We start from the raw sequence: 18,372 nt of genomic DNA on the forward strand, positions 1-18,372 counted from the left end.
CTGTTCTCTCTGGATTGTTCACAAACCAGAATGCTGATCAATGACTTTGCTAGGGTTGTGGGTGGGCGACTTGCTCAGGAGATCCCTGGCACCCAAATGAATGCCCAGAAATCACTCTGAATGGTCAAAAGTAAGGCAGGGCAGGGCGGTAGAGCACAGGGTGTCGAATTAATTTCATGTGGGGGCTGAAATCCCAGGTCTCTCCCTTCCTAACTGTGGGCTGCTGCTGGCAAGGTGCTGGCCTTGCTAGCCTCAGAGTCCTCATGTTTAAACCCCAGCAGTTTGTTGCGAGTGTTCTAGGTTACAGTGGATTCCAATCTAGCCACAAGTGAAGCACATAGCTAAATGGTAGTCACTGGTATTGTTATCAAAAGCAAGTTGCTTAGCTGGGTGAAGTGGCTCACGCCTATAATCCCAGCACTTTGGGAGCCTGAGACAGGTGGATTGCTTGAAGCCAGGAGTTCAAGGCCAGCCTGGGCAATAAATTGAGAACCTGTCTCTATAGAAAAAAAATAAGAATAAATAAAAACAAATGAAAATTACTCAGAGTGCAGTGATGTAAGCCTATAGTCTCAACTACTCAGGAGACTGAGGCAGGAGGATTGCTTGAGCCCAGGAGATTGAGGCTGCAGTGAGCAATGATTACACCACCACACTCCATCCTGGGTGACTGAGCGACAGCCTGTCTGTAAAATAATAATAACAATAATAAAAAGAAAGTTGTTTCGGATGGCTACTATAAAAAATGAGAAATCATGATGAAATCATGTCATGTTAAAAAAGAACACAACAACAAAAATCAGAGAATAACAAGTGGTGCCAAGGATGTGGAGAAATTGGAATCCTGTGCATTGTTGATGGGAGTGTAAAATGCTACAGCTATGATGGAAAATCATATCGTAGCTCCTCAAAAAATTAAACATAGAATTGCCATGTGATGCAGCAATGCTACTTCTGGGTATATACCCCAAAGAACTGAATGTGGGGTCTCAGAGATATTTGTACACTTGTGTTCATAGTAGCATTATTCACAATAGCCAAGAATTAGAAGTAACTCATGTTCATCAATGGATGAAACAAAATGTGGTTTATACGTACATTGGAATTTTTTTTTTTTTTTTGAAACAGGGTTTTACTCTGTCACCCGAGCTAGAGTGTGGTGGCGCCATTACAGCTCACTATAGACTTGACTTCCTGGGCTCAGGTGATCCTCCCACCTCAGCCTCTTGAGTAGCTGAGACTACAGGTGCATGCCACCATGCCTGGCTAGTTTTTTGTATTATTTGTAGAGATAAGGTTTTGCCATGTTGTCCAGGCTAATCTTGAACTCTTGGGCTCAAGCAATCTATGTGCCATGGCCTCCCAAAGTGCTGGGATTGCAGGCATGAACCACCGTGCCCAGCCATACGATGGAATGTTATTCAGCCTTTAAAAAAAGGAAATGCTGGCTGGGTGCAGTGGCTCATGCTTGTAATCCCAGCACTTTGGGAGGCCAAGGTGGGCAGATCACCTGAGGTCGGCAGTTTGGCACCAGCCTGACCAACATGGAGAAACCCCATCTCTACTAAAAATACAAAATTAGTCGAACATGGTGGCACGTGCCTGTAATACCAGCTACTTGGGAGGCTGAGGCAGAAGAATCACTTGAACCCGGCAGGCGGAGGTTGCAGTGAGCTGAGATCCCGCCACTGCACTCCAGCCAGGGCAACAAGAGCGAAACTCCATCTCAAAAAAAAAGGAAATGCTGACACATGGTACAACAAGGACAAAACTTGAGGACATCATGCTAAGTGAAATAAGCCAGACACAAAAAGACAAATACTGTATGAGTCCACTAATGTGAGGTTCCTCAAATAGTCAAATTCATAGAGACAGAAAATAGAATGGTGTCTTCCAGGGGCTTGATGGGGGAGGGAATGGGAAGTTACTGCTTAATGGGTACAGAGTTTCAGTTTTGCAAGATTAAAAGAGTTCTGGAGATGGATGGTGTGATGGTTATACAAGAATATGAATGTACTTAATGCCACTGAGTTATATACTTAAAATAGTTACGATATAAATTTTATATTGTGTTTATTTTACCACAACTTTAAAGAATGAAAAAAAGTTTCTTGATGAGCAGAAATGTGTACAAATAGACAGAGGTGTCCTTGAGGATATTTCATTAAGTCTGATAAATTGCTCTTCTTCTGGCTGGGTATTTACCTACCAAGCAGACAGGTGTTCACTTTTTTGGCAGAGAGAGGACAGGATCTTTAATCTTTGTCATTTAATACATGGCCACATGGATTGCTGGCTGACAGTATATTGAAATGGCTGTGATGTGGGAGAGGGAATGATAATGGAGAAATTTACAAAGGCAGAGACTGTGGATTACAAAGTAAGGAGAAACTTCTAACCATCAAAGCTGCCTGCATGGGTCCTGGAGAAGGGTCCTTCTCCAGCATTAAACGTTTGTCAGCAAAAGCTAAGAGATTCTTATAAGACCTTTTAGAAAAGGTTGCATTAAGGCCGGGCGCAGTGGCTCACTCCTGTAATCCCAGCATTTTAGGAGGCCGAGGCCGACGGATCACGAGGTCAGGAGTTCAAGACCAGCCTAGTCAACATAGTGAAACCCCATCTCTTCTAAAAATACAAAAATTAGCCGGGTGTGGTGGCACACACCTGTAGTCCCAGACACTCAGGCGGCTGAGGCAGGAGAATCACTTGAACCCAGGAGGCAGAGGTTGTGTTGAGCCGAGACCACGCCGTTGGACTCCTGCCTGGGTGACAGAGCAAGACTCCATCTCAAAATAAAAATAAATAAATAAAAAGTTGCATTAGATGGCTCTAAAAGCTGCTTCCTGATTTGATGATACGGTTATATTAATATTTCTAGCCATGCACTGATTGACTCCAAATTACATAATAAGAAAGTATCTTTCTGTTTTTTTTTGAGGCAGGGTCTTGCTGTGTCACCCAAGATGGAGTGCAGTGATACCATCATAGTTCATTGCAGCCTTGAACTCCTAGGCTCAAATGATCCTCCCATCTCGGGATCCCAAAGTCCTGGGATTATGAGCATGAGCCATTGTGCCTTGCCAAAGAAAGAATATTTCTGACAGAGTTCTTTCTAACAGGATTCAAGGGAATTTTTAAAAAAGTTTTCCCAGTGCAGGAGTGTGTGTGTGTGTGCGCGTGTGTGTGTGTGTGTGTGTTTAAAATTTAAGTATAACACTTACATAGAAAAGTGCAGAAAACAGAAGAATCCAGCTGAATGCAAAGCCTTGTGTAACCACCCCCATGATCAAAAAGCAGAATGATATTGACCCTCCCCCAAGCAGTACTCCCCTGAAAGGCATCTGCCATTCTACTTCTAGTTTTTATTTAGTTTCCAGTGTAGACTTCTAAACAGTAAAGTGTAGGGAATTGAAAAGCAGTACAAAGCCATTTGGTTTGGCAAATAAACAGATTTTCAAGCTGTGGGTTTGGCTACCACCGGCATCTCTGTGTGTGTGGAATTTACTTGGAATTCAACTGGAGAGCAAGACCTCATCCTGTTTTACCCCGGCGATTCAGTTGCTAAAATTCTCACACATGAGTTTGATCTGAGCCTTATTTAAATACCTTTTTATTCATCCATTAATTAGTAAAATTAGTTGGCACAAGCCATATATAGCTGGTTTTTCTGCACAGCCAAGTAAATTTATAAATGCAAATATGTGGGTGTGATAAGGGTGGTTTCCACTGACCCACATGTAATCAAACATCCTGTTATATGACACAGTGCCAGTCTGTGCATAGGCATTTGAACGTACTGACTGGGTTTGTGAATTCAGTGATGCTATTCTTCAGTAAAATAAGGACTCATTTTTCTGATGTTAAGGAACACAGCACCTTTGTTACTGACTGTTATTTCAACTTCTGTTTCATGTAGTTTTGATATTTATTTTTGTTGGGGGTGACAGAGAGAGGCATAATTGACTTGTGGCATTTGTTAATCCATGAAGTCATGCTTCACTTATGCATCATTCAGAAAACACTTCTTGGATACTCACTACTCATGAATATGCATGCATATGACTTGCAGTCAAAGCCATGAGTTCTCAACAGCAAAACTGTTCCAGATATACTCAGAAAGTTAAAATGTTTAAAAAAACTAGGAGTATAATTTTTTAAAGAAAATTTTCCTTTTATTTTTGTTGTTTTGTTTTGTTTTTTAGAAGCAAGGTCTCACTATGTTGCCCAGGCTAGAGTGCACCGGCCATTCCCAGGCACGATTATCACTCACACACTATGGTCCTGAGATCCTGGGCTGAAGTGATCCTCCTACCTCAGCTTCTCGAGTAGCTGGGACTAGAGGCATGTGCCACTGCACCTGGCTTAGAGTATAAATTTTTGTGTCACACAAGATATGAAGAACATGCACAGGCACTGGACCCATCTGTGGGTTCATCTTTCTGTGGGACCCACTAAGGGACCCATCTTTCTGTGAAAAAGTCACAAGTGAAGTCTGGGCCATGCAGGGAATAACCATACCCCAAGAGAACATGCTGAGCCTGTAGTTTGCCTGTCACTGCCTGTCTGCATCCCCCAACCCCCCCAGCTTATTTTTTTTTTATTTTTTACTTTTTATTATTTTAGACAGGGTCTTGCTCTGTTGCCGAGGCTGGAGTGCAGTGGCATGTTCATGGCTCCTGCAGCCTCTACCTCCTGGGCTTAAGTGATCCTCCCTCCTCAGCCTCCTGAGTAGCTGGGACTAGAGGTTCATGCCACTGTGCCAGATTAACTTTTTGAATTTTTTTTTTTTTTGAGACAGTGGTCGCTCTGTCACCCAAACTGAAGTGCAGTGGCTCAATCTTGGCCCACTGCAGCCTCAACCTCCTGGGCTCCAGTGATCCTCCAACCTTAGCCTCCCAAGTAGCTGAGACTACAGGCATGTGCCACTACACCTGGCTAATTTTTTTTTTTTGACAGAGTCTCATTCTGTTGCCCAGGCTGGAGTGCATTGGCACTGTCTTGGCTCACTGCAACCTCTGCCTTGTGGGTTCAAGCGATTCTCCTGCTTCAGCCTCCTGAGTAGCTAGGATTACAGGCGCCTGCCACCATACCCAGCTAATTTTTTTGTATTTTTAGTAGAGACGGGGTTTTGCCATGTTGGCCAGGCTGGTCTCAAACTCCCGATCTCAGGTGATCCACCCGCCTCAGCCTCCCAAAGTTCTGGAATTACAGGCATAAGCCACCACGCGTGGCCTGCCTGGCTAATTTTTGTATTTTTTGTACAGATGGGGTTTCCCGTGTTGCCCAGGCTGGTTTCAATCTCCTGTGCTCAAGTGATCCACCCACATGCTTCAGCCTCCCGAAGTTCTGGGATTACAGGCGTGAGCCACAGTGCCAAGCCTAAAATTTTTTGTATAGTTGGGGATCTCACTATGTTGCCCAGGCTGGTCTTGACCTCCTGGGCTCAAGCGATCTTCCCACCTGCTTCAGCCTCCCAAAGTGCTGGGATTACAGACGTGAGCCACTGCAGCCAGCCCCAAAACTTCAAGTTTAATTTCCTCCAGCCACAGTTCCTGATGCTTGGCATCTCTGCGTTTTAACTGCTTGTCTCTGTTAGCAACTGCTGGATGCTACAGAGGATTTGAACAAAGAGTGAATCCTGGGAATGGAGGGAATATTGGACTAAGGAGACTGACCAGAGCAGAACAGTTTCCAAGTGAACAAGTGAGTCCCTCAGTTGGAAATAAAGTAGGAAGAGATGGGGAAATAACTTGCCTGGATTTCTTACTAATCTTGGTGAAGAATATAGGTATGGATTAGTAACACTGTGGTAGCTAATGAAAAATATTCCACGTTGTGAACTTTGGGGTGTCTGAGGAGCAGCATGATGTCTTAGTCACAAACTGAGAGTCGGGAATTGGTTTCTGGGCTGGGTGTGGTGGCTCACACCTGTGGTCACAGCACTTGGGGAGGCCAAGGCAGGAGGATCACTTGAGGCCAGGAATTCAAGACCAACCTGGGCATCATAGTGAGACCTCATCTTTACAATTTTTTCTTTTTTTTTTTTAAAGGAATTGGCTTCTAGTCAATGCTTTGTCAAATACCAGTCTTGGGACATTAGATGAAGTTCCTTAAGCTCTTCAGGCCTCATTTTTCTAATATGTAAGACAGTAATAACAGATTTTTGTTTGGTGTCTCATCAGTTGTTGTAAGGATTAAATGAGATAATGTACCTGGGAGTTCCTTGAAGAAGTCTAATTTTCTACCCAGTTTTGGCTGTTGTTTTGGATTAAACTGTACTACCCTGAGCCTTTTCTTGATTTTGGAGGATCCCTGCCCACTCCCCACTCGTGGTACCCCTGGCCTGTTTTGGTAGATTCACTCATGCATCATCACTAGTCCTGTGGGGAAGTGGAAATTTGGTGTACATACCAGGTGCACTTTCATTCTGCTCAAAATGTTATGACAAACAACAAAGAGAACACCTTTTCTTTTATCATTAGCTTATCCTTAAGCATCTCGTGAGGGGTAAAGCAATTAAAAAAAAAAAACAAGTTTTAGCTAGACGTGGTGGCATGCCCCTGTCATCCTAGCTGTTCTGGAGGCTGAAGCGAGAGGGTCCCTTGAGTCCAGGAGTTGGAGGCTGCAGTGAGTTATGATTATGCCACTGCACTCCAGCCTGGGTAACAGAGCAAGACTCTCATCTCTGAAAAAAAAAAAAAAAAAAAAAAAAGAAAAAGAAACAACAACATTAAACAAAGAAACAAAAGCAAGTTTATAAATAAAGAAACAGAATAGCAGGGACATGGATGAAGCTGGAAACCATCATTCTCAGCAAACTAACATAAGAACAGAAAACCAAACACTGCATGTTGTTACTCATAAGTGGGAGCTGAACAATGAGAACACATGGACATAGGGAGGGGAACATCACACACCGGGGCCTGTCGGGGGTTTGGAGGCCTAAGGGAGAGATGGCTTTAGGAGAAATACCTAATGTAGATGATGGGATGGTGGGTACAGCAAACCACCTTGGCTCGTGTATACCTATGTAACAAACCTGCATGTTTGGCACATGTATCTTAGAAATTAAAGTATAATAAAAAAATTTAAAAAAAGAAACATAGAATAAAAACCATACCTAATTTAGTAAGAGAGGCATTCCCCCCAAGCTCCTCACCTTTATTTATTTATTTATTTATTTATTTATTTATTTAGAGACAGAGCCTCGCTCTGTCAACCAGGTTGGAGTGCAGTGGCATGATCTCGGCTCACCGCAACCTCTGCCCTCCGGGTTCAAGCGATTCTCCTTACCTCAGCCTCCTGAGTTGCTGGGACTACAGGTGCCCGCCATCACCCCTAGCTAATTTTTGTATTTTTAGTAGAGACGGGGTTTTGCCATGTTGGCCAGGTTGATCTCAAACTCCTGACCTTAGGTGATCCGCCTGCCTTGGTCTCCCAAAGTGCTGGGATTACAGGCATGAGCCACCGCACCCGGCCTAAACTTCATTTAAATGATGAGGAAATAACTGCAATGGAATGAGCTGGAGAACCATGTTACTCACCCGAACGCTGGCTTTATGCAGTTTCAACGTCCACAGGTATCTTCTGATTGATCGCATTACAGCCTTGACCTAATTTCTCCTGATAAGGAGCTGAAAATCAAGCAACAGTACATTAGAACTTTGATTCATGTGACTCTTATCATGCCATATAAATGACAATTCAGAGTTTAGATTAAGAACAGTAAAGCTTTCTCTGTTGTACCTTAAAAGGTACTTCCCTCCTCCTATAATAATAAGCTACATGCTTCTGGAAGTTTTACCAAGACTTGAGATCAGGAGGGAGCATTCTGACGCTGAGCACACCTCCGACTTTGCACGTGGTGGTTTGGAGGGATTGACGGCACAAGACCCCCAGAGTCTAGTAACAGTTCTGTCTTACAGTTCAAATTTGCCTTTTCTACCTCAATTTCTCCTCTATTTTAACAGAAAACCTACTACTACTACTTCATATGTATCTAAAATATTTCAAAATCTTTAGTAATGGGATATAAGCACTCTTAGCCATCGGAATAACTTTTAAGGTCAGGCGCAGTTGCTCACACCTGTAATCCTAGCACTTTGGTAGGCCGAGGCAGGAAGGTTACTTGAGTGCAGAAGTTTGAGACCATCCTAGGCAACATAGTGAGACCTCATCTCTATAGGAAATTTAAAAAATTAGCCAAGAGTGGTGGCATGGGCCTGTATTCCGAGCTACTCAGGAGGCTGAGGTGGGAGGATTGCTTGAGCCTGAGAAGTGAAGGCTGCAGTGAGTCGAGATCGCGCCACTGCACTCCAGCCTGGGTAACAGTGAAACCTTGTCTCACAAACAACAACAACAACAACAACACAAACTTTTAAACATTAGTAAGCAATTTTTTTCTTTGGAAAAAATTAAAATGAAAATAGACGATTTTAAGAAAACTTTGTTTTTTAAATCAACTTTAAAATTTTGCTATATAGCTCTATGAATTTTAATACATGTGCAGATTCATTGAATTATTTTCATAGTGAGAATACAGAAAAGTTCTGTCACCCTCCCTCCAAAAAAAAACTTTCTTGTGCCACCCCCAGCCCAATGCCTGGCAACTGCTGACCTGTTGTCTGTCCCCATTGTTTTGTGTTTTCTGTAATGTCATATAAATAGATTCATACTGTATGTGATCGTTTTATTGTCTTTTATAATAACAGCTTTATTTTTACTTTTAATTTTGTTTTGAGACAGAGTCTCGCTCTGTTACCCACGCTGGAGTGCAGTGGCACACTCTTGGCTCACTGCAGCTTCTGCCCTCCATGTTCAAGCAATCCTCCTATCTCAGCCTCCCAAGTAGCTGAGACCACCGGCACGTGCAACCATGCCTGGCTAATTTTTGTATTTTTAGTAGAGACAAAGTCTCACCATGTTGCCCAGGCTGGTCTTGAACCCCTGGACTCAAGTGATTCACCTGTCTTGGCCTCCCATAGTGTTGAGATTACAGGTGTGAGCCACCACGTCCAGTCGAATAATAGTTTTATTGAGATATAATTCACACATTGTATAACTCACTCAAAGTATACAATTCAGTAATTTTTAGTATGTTCATGGAGTTGTGCAATCATCACCACAATCAATTTTAGAACATTTTTATTATACAAAAAGAAATTCTGTATCCTTTAGCCCTCACTACTCTCTTCCACTTGTCCTAGGCAGTCACTAATCTATTTCTATCTCTATAATAAATTTCAGGAAACTGGTTTTAATGATTTCCCTTTTTTAAATAGACAGGTTCTTGCTCTGTTGCCTGGAGTGCAGTGGCACAATCATGGATCACTGTAACCTCTGACCTGGGCTCAGGCAATCCTCCTGCCTCAGCCTCCTGGGTAGCTGGGACCACAGGTGTACACCACTGTGCCGGGCTAATTTTTTTATTTTTTGTAAGGATAAGGTCTTCATATATTGCCCAAAGTGTTGGGATTACAGGCATGAAACACTGTGCCCAGCTAAGTTTCTTTCTTAGTTGGAAGAGTTTTACATTGATGCCAGCACAGTTAACTACCTGTTTTACTTTTGTATCAGGCAATAATTACCTTTCACAGAAAATACAGTAAAAGTAGCAATCCTTTATTAAATATTTGTCCTCTGTTAGGTAGTCAATTCCTTAAAAGGTGTAATATTGATATTCTTGTTATTGATAAGGAAACAGATGCTTGGGGATAATAAATATTATGCTCACTTAACTACTAAGTAAATGGAACCCAAATCAGCCTGACCCCTAAACTGACGTGTTTGTTTTATTTAACTTTGAAAGGTTATTTTTTAAAAAATCACTGTTATAATATGTGGAACATAATGTCCCTGACTTTAGTTTATCAAGCAGACTTTATACATTAACATAAATGTAAACACAGGAATAAGATCACTTCTGGGAAATGTATAATAAATATAATGCAGGGAACATTTATTGAGTGTACACGGTATGTCATTCGTTCTTCTAAACACTCGTCAAGATCATATTCAACCAATCCTCGTAACAAGTGTGTGAAATTGGTACGGTTATCATCCCTTTTCTTTTCTTTTCTTTTCTTTTTTTCTTTTCTTTTTTGAGATGGGGTCTTACACTGTTACCCAGGCTGGAGTGCAATAGCACGATCTCAGCTCACTGCAACCTCTGCCTCCTGGGTTCAAGTGATTCTCCTGTCTCAGCCTCCCAAGTAGCTGGGATTGCAGGCGCATGCCACCATGCCCGGCTAATTTTTTGTATTTTGGTAGAGATGGGATTTCACCGTGTTGCCTAGGCTGGTGTGAGCTCAGGCAATCCACCTGCCTCGGCCTCCCAAAGTGCTAGGATTACAGGCATGAGCCACCGTGCCCGGCCTTATCCCTTTTCTGCAGATAAGTAAAGATTAATTACCTGGCCAATGTCATGTCACTGTACGAGGTGGAGCTGGAACTTGGATCTAGGATGTTTGGCTCAAGCTTAACTACTGCTCCAGGAATCTAATGTGCTGCCACTCTGACGTGAGGAAGGCAAGAGCTCACACACTGAAAACCAGTCAGCATGGTCAAAACAAGAGAGCCCCCAGTTCTGCCAACTTGGTGCAATTTTTAATAAAACCATAGCTTGGAAAAATGAAGAAGAAAAAAATTCACTGGAGTTGCAATGAATATTTAAACATTACATCAAGTTTAAAGCATGGTAAGTGTCAAGCCAGTTGAGCTTTTCCGCATTAACTTCAGCTGACAACTTAGTTTGTACCGATTATAAATGTCACTATTTGTTGGGGGAAAAATAATTTTCCTCTTTTTTATTTTTAATTGTTTTTAGAGATAGGATTTCATTGTGTTGCCCAGGCTAAAGTACAGTGATGTGATCATTGCTCACTGCAGCCTTGAACTCCTTGGCTCAAGTGGTCCTCCTGCCTCAGCCTACCGAGTAGCTGAGACTTCAGAGTCACATCACCATGCCCAGCTAATTTTTTTTTTTTTTTTTTGGTGGAGATAGGATCTTACTATGGTGCGCATGCTAGTCTCGAACTCGTGGCCTCAAATGATCCTCCAGTCTTGGCCTCCCAAAGTATTGGGATTATAAATGTGAGCCATTGTGCCCAGTTTAATTTTCTTCTTTTGCCAAAGCAAAGCTAATAATTTTTTTATAGCTAAGATTTAATCATGTTTGGATTAAACCTTCTCTTCAGTATATATCTCATACTTTTCTTTTGCTAAATACTTATCTAGCTTGCATTTTTTTCCACATTAAGGAGAGTAGTTCTTGGAAATCTTATATTCTCCTAACTCTTTATTTTAAAATGCTGCCACAAAACCTTAGACATTGAAAAGTTGTTAAGGTTCTAGTTGAGAGTTTACTAACAACAAAAAGAAGGATAATTGGCAAAGAAGATGTGGATTGCGTGAGCCACATAGCCCCTTTCCTGTTCTGTTTTCTTGGTGGCATTTGCAGCAGTGCCTCTATGATGCCTGAGCAAAACTGCTTTATTGGGAAGTGATATAAACCATACTGCCAGTGCTTTTGCTCAGCACTTGGGCACTTCGTGGCCGTGTGTCTCATATGATGTTCATAATACTTTTTTTTCTCTCTCCTTTCCCCCATAATACTTTATGAATAGATGTTTCCACTTCTGAATAGTTCTCCGATTAGAATAGCAGTTACAAAATGGTAAGACTTCACCTCGTCCTTTAAAACAGGAAAATTGATAGAATTCCTCCACCTCCTTTCATTACTGAGGCTGTCAGATGATTCTTTAAGCAAAACCCCAGTGTTCTCTTGTCTGATGAAGTCAGTGCAAGTGATGGTATTTTTACATTGACTTTAATATGAAAGGAACTGTTTAATTGAACTGTTTAATCTCAAGGCCAGGCTTTGGACTCCTTCTTGGGCTCATGCATGGGATCCTTCTTTTGCACACCTGTGGCCTCCCTGGAACTACTTCTGGTGGTTTCCCTGGACTTAGTATCCCCCAAACCTGGCAGCCTAGGGCCTGGTGACAGGCAGAGGAATGCATTGCTCTTGCTCTGTGGGGTCTGGTAGGGCCGGGGGAGGTCCTGCATGAATATTTTCAGTGCTAATTCAGAAACAGCATGGGTCATACACTTCAGGAAACCCTACCTGGGAGCTACAGCAGCACTGCTCTATCCTAGACTGACCACTTCAGATATTTCCAACGCAGAGCTGCATGTGGCTAGGAGCCGGCTCCCAGCTAAATAGCTTGTGCTGAGTCATTATCAAGTTGCATTTCCTGGCTGAACCAAAGATAAATAGGGAAGAACCTAAACCAAAAATAACATTCAGACTGTGATTCGGGTTAATACACCACCTCAGGGCAGCAATGGAGTCATGACTGCACAGACACAGGAAAGGATCTGGTTGCAGAAACCAAGTGAGTCAGTGATGATGTATCATCATTCTATAAAACGTACCTGTACTTTCTTTTTTTTGAGATGAAGTTTCACTCTTGTTGCCCAGACTGGACTGCAATGGTGCAATCTTGGCTCACCGCAACCTCCGCCTCCCAGGTTCAAGTGATTCTCCCGCCTCAGCCTCCTGAGTAGCTGGGATTGCAGGCATGTGCCACCATGCTCGGCTAATTTTGTATTTTTAGTAGAGACAGGGTTTCTACATGTTGGTCAGGCTGGTCTCGAACTCCCGACCTCAGGTGATCCGCCCACTTTTGCCTCCCAAAGTGCTGGGATGATAGGCCTGAGCCATTGCGCCTGGCCGTAACAGTGTTCTTTCTTTCTTTCTTTTTTTTTTTTTTTTTTTGAGACGAAATTTCACTCTGTAGCCCAGGCTGGAGTGCAGTGGCATGATCTCGGCTCACTGCAACTTCCGCTTCCCAGGTTCAAGCAGTTCTCCTGCTTCAGCCTCCTCAGTAGCTGGAATTACAGGTGCGCTCCACAACGCCCAGCTAATTTTTTTTTTCTAGAAGTTGAATTGTACAAAGTACACTTATATTTTGACACCTGATCCAAGACACAGTCATGTACCACATTACAATGTTTCAGTCAATATATAGCATATAAAAAAAAAACAGTAGTCCTATGAGATAAGACCTGAAAATTCCTTATTACTTAAATGTTATTTTGAAAGTCAACATTTTTCTCCTACATATTTTACTCATAAGCATGGCAAAATGTTACAGGTCTCATTGTCACCACTGCAATATGCATACTGTGATGGAAGCATAACCTGTCTCAATTTAGCCACATTAACTATTTTTGGACACCGTGATCAACAGTGTCCATTCTCATCTAGCATGAGGCTTTTTTTTTTTTGGAGACGGAGTCTCTCTTTGTCGCCCAGGCTGGAGTGCAGTGGCGCAATCTCTACTCACTGCAACCTCCGCCTCTTGGGTTCCAGCGATTCTCCTGCCTCAGCCTCCCGAGTAGCTGGGACTACAGGTGTGTGCCACCACACCCAGCTAATTTTGTAGTACAGACAGGCTTTTTACCATATTGGCCAGGCTGGTCTCAAACTCCTGACTTCGTGATCCGCCCACTTCAGCCTCCCACAGTGCTGGGATTACAGGCGTGAGCCACTGCGTCTGGCCTACGCCCAGCTAATTTTTATCTATTTGGTAGAGACGGGGTTTCACCATGTTGGCCAGGCTGGTCTCGAACTCCTGACCTCAAGTGATTCGCTCGCCTCGGCCTCCCAAAGTGCTGGGATTACAGGCCTGAGCCACCGTGCCAGGCCTTGTACTTTCTTGAATGGGAAGTTGTCTTCATGGTGAGCAGCTCTTCTTTGAGGTGTTTATTTAAAGTATTCAAAAGACCAGAGAGATTCCAGTAGGGAACAATGAAAATATTAAGGCTTCTATATCATGCCCTATGAGGGAAAGTAGACAAAGACGAAATAAATTCAACAAGAGACTAAAAAACTACTGGAGTGTTTTTGATTACCAACTTTTCATGAGCTGAATAGGTTGAAAATTTGCTACTTTTCTAAGTTTTCCCTTTAAGATCAGGGATAAATCATATCCTGGAAGGATATTTTTCACCGTAAGCTCTTTCTGTTTCTATGTTGATAATTTAATCTGAATAATTGAGGTTTATTGAGACCTTCCTTTTGAAAGTAACTTGTTACCTATGTATGATTAACCTGGCTATTATTCTAAATGTAGAATTTAAAGTGTTTAATCCAGGCTGGGCATGGTAGCTCACATCTGTAATCCAAGCACTATGGGAGGCCAAGGTAGGAGGATTACTTGAGCCCAGGAGTTTGACACCAGCCTGGGCAACATAGAGAGACACTATCTTTACAGAAAATAAAAAGAAATTAGTTAGGCATGGTGGCATGGCCCTGTAGTCCCAGCTAGCTACTTGGGAGGCTGAGATGGGAGGATCCGCTTGAGCCTCGGAGGTTGCAGCTCCACTGGACTGTGATTGTGCCATTACAACAGAGTAAGACAGAGTCTCAAAAAAAAAAAAAACTTGTTTTATCATTTATATAGAGCTTGGAGTTTCAAACATAAAGTAGAATTACTTTATCACTTGTAAAAAATTTGTTCTCTGAAAGTTCATAAACAATGAGATAGAATGACTCCTGAAATTAAAAAAAAAAATAGCAGGACTTTTATAGATAAATCTGAAATAAGTACGATGAACAATTTTTTACATAAAATATACCCTGAAGCTAATACTTTGTAAATACCAACATTTTCTTTATGGCTATAGTGTAACCAAATTCAGGAGTAAGTAACTCAATTGTTTGGCTGTCGGGTTGATGGAATGAAAATAAATTTCTTAGAATATGATATGAAATCCAACTTTACTAAACTTTACTGAACACCAGCAAATGTATTTACAATCCTGGGTTCTATTTGTCAATCACAGACCACTCTTTTTTCTCAGCATTTTTTCTGTTCTGAGTTCACGTATGGGGTTAGGTTGGCGGTGGATAAATTCCAGTCCCCACTCTTTAATAGGGCATGGAATTATAATGCCACACAAGATAATTTCTGTATGTGTTACCCTGCAGATCATGCACCTATAAAAGATAAAGAAACAGCCAGGTGCGGTGGCTCACGCCTGTAATCCCAGCTACTCGGGAGGCTGAGGCAGGAGAATTGCTTGAGCCCGGGAGGTGGAGTATGCAGTGAGCTGAGATTGCGCCACTGCTTTCCAGCCTTGTAACAGAGCGAGACTCTGTCTCAAAAAAAAAAAAAGAAGATAAAGAAACATAGATGGTTTCCATTGCTATGATTTCAATTCTAAGATGGAGCTCAGGGTTTGGAAAGGTTCCCTACATTATTAGACTGTGCATTTTACCCTTTTTCAAAAGCAGGTAAGGTTGTAGTGTAGGGTGTGGCTAGTGGTTCTCAACCCTGGCTGCTCATTAGAATCAATGGGGAGCATTTAAACCTCCGCATGCCTAAGCTGCTCCCTAACCAATGAATTGGGAATGGTGGGGGACCTAGGCATCAGTATTTTTTAGAGTTCCCCAGGTGATTCTGCTTGTGTACCAAGGATGAGAATCATTTTACTAGATTCAGCTATATGGGAATCTTTGGGCTATATGGGAATCTTTGGGCTATTTTAGAAAACATGGTGACCTGGCTGGGCGTGGTGGCTCGTGCCTGTAATCCCAGCACTTTGGGAGGCTGAGGCAGGCGGATCACCTGAGGTCAGGAGTTCAAGGCCAGCCTGGCCAACATGGTGAAACCACATCTCTACTAAAAATACAAAAAATTAGCCAGGCGTGGTGGCAGGCACCTGTAATTCCAGCTACTCCGGAGGCTGAGCAGGAGAATTACTTGAACCCGGGAGGCAGAGATTGCAGTGAGCCGAGATTGTGCCATTGCACTCCAGCCTGGGCAACAAGAGTGGAACTCCATCTCAAAAAAAAAAAAAAAAAAAGAAAGAAAAAAAGACAAAAGAAAACATGGTGATCAGTGAATTAAGGTGGCCCTATTAATATCCCGTCAGTTCCCACCTGAATGTCAGATGTCCTGGAGTGCTGAGATGTGTCCAGAATTGCTAGCTACCCAGCTAGAAAAGCTACCGCAAGGTCATCTTGGGAAAAGAGAACCACAAAGGTCCCAGTTAAGAGGATGGATAATTTCCCAGGGTTGGAGTCCTTTCTTTTCCCAGTTACCCCCAAACACTTAAGAGGCCTATGGGATGGGCAGGGGAGCAGGGAGAGCCTCACTCCTCTCCCATCTGTTGGAAGAGCCTCACTCACCAAAACAGCGTTTCCTTGTCTGTGTCATATGCATCATGTGAGTGCATGAAGTCCCTTGCTCCAGGGACTTCCCATTCAGGCCTGGAGTGTCTCCCATGCAAAGAGCCCACTCCTCTGTTCCTGGGACACACCTCTGGCAGTCCCAGAGGTCGCCCATTCATCTTGACTTCTGGAAAGAATGAGAAAGGAGCGTGTAGTCAGAAACCACCAAGTGCAGTGTAGTTCTACATAACTCACAGCATTCAGTCGTTTGGTGGTGTTGTTTTTCTTTCTTTTTCCATACAGTAGTTCATCTGGTATGTGCAGATATGCAGCACCTGTTTAGTCAGAGGGCTGGGATGGTGAGGTCGCCCTGTAAACTCTGAGCAAATTACTCCATTTCTGAGCCATCTTTTGCCATCTGTTAGAATTTCTTATCAGGATTTAATCGGGGTTGGTTGTGAAAGAGTATATGAACATGCTTTGATAAAAAAGAAAATAAGTGGGCCAGGCACAGTGGCTCATGCCTGTAATACCAGTACTTTGGGAGGTTGAGATGGGAGGATTGCTTGAGGCCAAGAATTTGTTTTTTCTGTTTTGTTTTGTTTTTTGACAGAGTTTCAATCTGTCGCCCAGACTGGAGTGAAATCACGCCCAGCAATGGCGTGATTTCGGTTCACTGCAACTTCCACCTCCTGGGTTCAAGTGATTCACCTGCTCAGCCTCCCAAGTAGCTGGGATTACATGTGCCCACCACCACGCCCAGCTAATTTTTGTATTTTTAGTAGAGACAGAGTTTCACCATGTTGCCCAGGCTAGTCTTGAACTCCTCACCTCAGGTAATCCACCTGTCTTGGCCTCCCAAAGTACTGGGATTACAGGCGTGAGCCATCGCACCTGGCCGAGGTCAAGAATTTGAGATCAGCTTGGGCAATATAGCAAGACCCAGTCTCTACCAAAAAAAAGAAAAAGAAAAAGAAAAGAGAGAGGAGAGAGACAGAGAAAATAAATGAAATGTACCCCATTTGAATAACAGTTGAGCTGAGGTGTAAGCCTCCAGATGGAGGAAGAAGGAACAGCCCTCCTGTAAGCTGAGAGCCCTGTCCTTAATAACCCTGTCCTATTGAGAATGATTTTTCCTCTTCCTGGATCATGAATGCTTGATCAGTCAGCCATTGCCATCCCTTACAAAACAGACCGACCAAATGCTGGCAAGGATCAGGGAGATGAGTATAAACAGGTATAGCCACTTGCAGGAAACCCTTTGGTCATTTCTTAGAAAATCTACATACATCTACCTCATGACCAAGGAATTCCACTTCTAGATATTAATCCAAGAGAAAGAAAAACATAGATCCACAAAAAGACATGTCCAGTTCTATATATGGCAGCTTTATTCATAATATTATGCAACCCTGGAAATATCTCAGATGTTCATTATCAGAAGAGTGGTTCAAAACATTTTGATATATTCATAAAATGGGGTACTACTCAACCAAAAAATGAGACACTGATATATTCAACACTGATTGAATCTCAAAAACTTTTTTTCACCTATAATGTGTTCTATGATAAACATTTTCAATAAAATAAGTCAAACAGATAAGAATATGCACTTCATTTCTGTGAAGTTCAGGAACAGGGTCATGAGAGGGGATGCCTTAGAAAGGAGCACAGTGGGCCTGTGAGGTGGCAAGAAAGCTCTGTGTCTGGTTTTGGAAGGTGGTTATGTGGGCACATACATCTGTCAGCACAGTTAGGATCTTTACCTTTCATTGTAGGTGCTTTTTTTTTTTGGTGGAAAATCAAACTTGGTTGGGCATAGTGGCTCACGTCTATAATCCCAGCACTTTGGGAGGCCCAGGTGGAAGGATTGCTTGAGCCCAGGAGTTCAAGACCAGCCTAGGCAACATAGGGAGACCCTGTTTCTACAAAAATAAAAAAATTAACAGAGCGTGGTGGTGCACGCCTGTGGTCCCAGCTACTAGGGAGGCTGAGGTGGGAGGATTGCTTGGGCCTGTGAGGTCGAGGCTGCAGTGAGCTGTGATAGGGCCACTGCACTCCAGCCTGGGTGACAGAGTGAGACCCTGTTTCACATAAATAAGTAAGTAGTTTAAATAAATAAATAAATACAAATTTTAGAAAATGTATATCTAAATAAGAGAAAGGGCTGAATTACTATTGCAAACATTTTA

The 18,372-nt window shown here is 42.7% G+C and overlaps 1 protein-coding gene and 1 non-coding gene across 4 annotated transcripts in view; one reads left to right on the plus strand and one right to left on the minus strand.

Moving 5' to 3' along the window:
* The window catches only part of LYN (LYN proto-oncogene, Src family tyrosine kinase), a 163,750-nt gene that overhangs the window by 33,327 nt on the left and 112,051 nt on the right, over positions 1-18,372 (plus strand). The window lies entirely within an intron of this gene.
* LOC115830725 lies at positions 13,147-13,279 on the minus strand. The gene has a single exon (XR_004026277.1). It is a non-coding gene; the product is annotated as a small nucleolar RNA SNORA1 (small nucleolar RNA).

This window comes from Nomascus leucogenys, chromosome 16, assembly GCF_006542625.1.
Source record: "Nomascus leucogenys isolate Asia chromosome 16, Asia_NLE_v1, whole genome shotgun sequence".
Lineage (NCBI taxonomy): Eukaryota > Metazoa > Chordata > Mammalia > Primates > Hylobatidae > Nomascus > Nomascus leucogenys.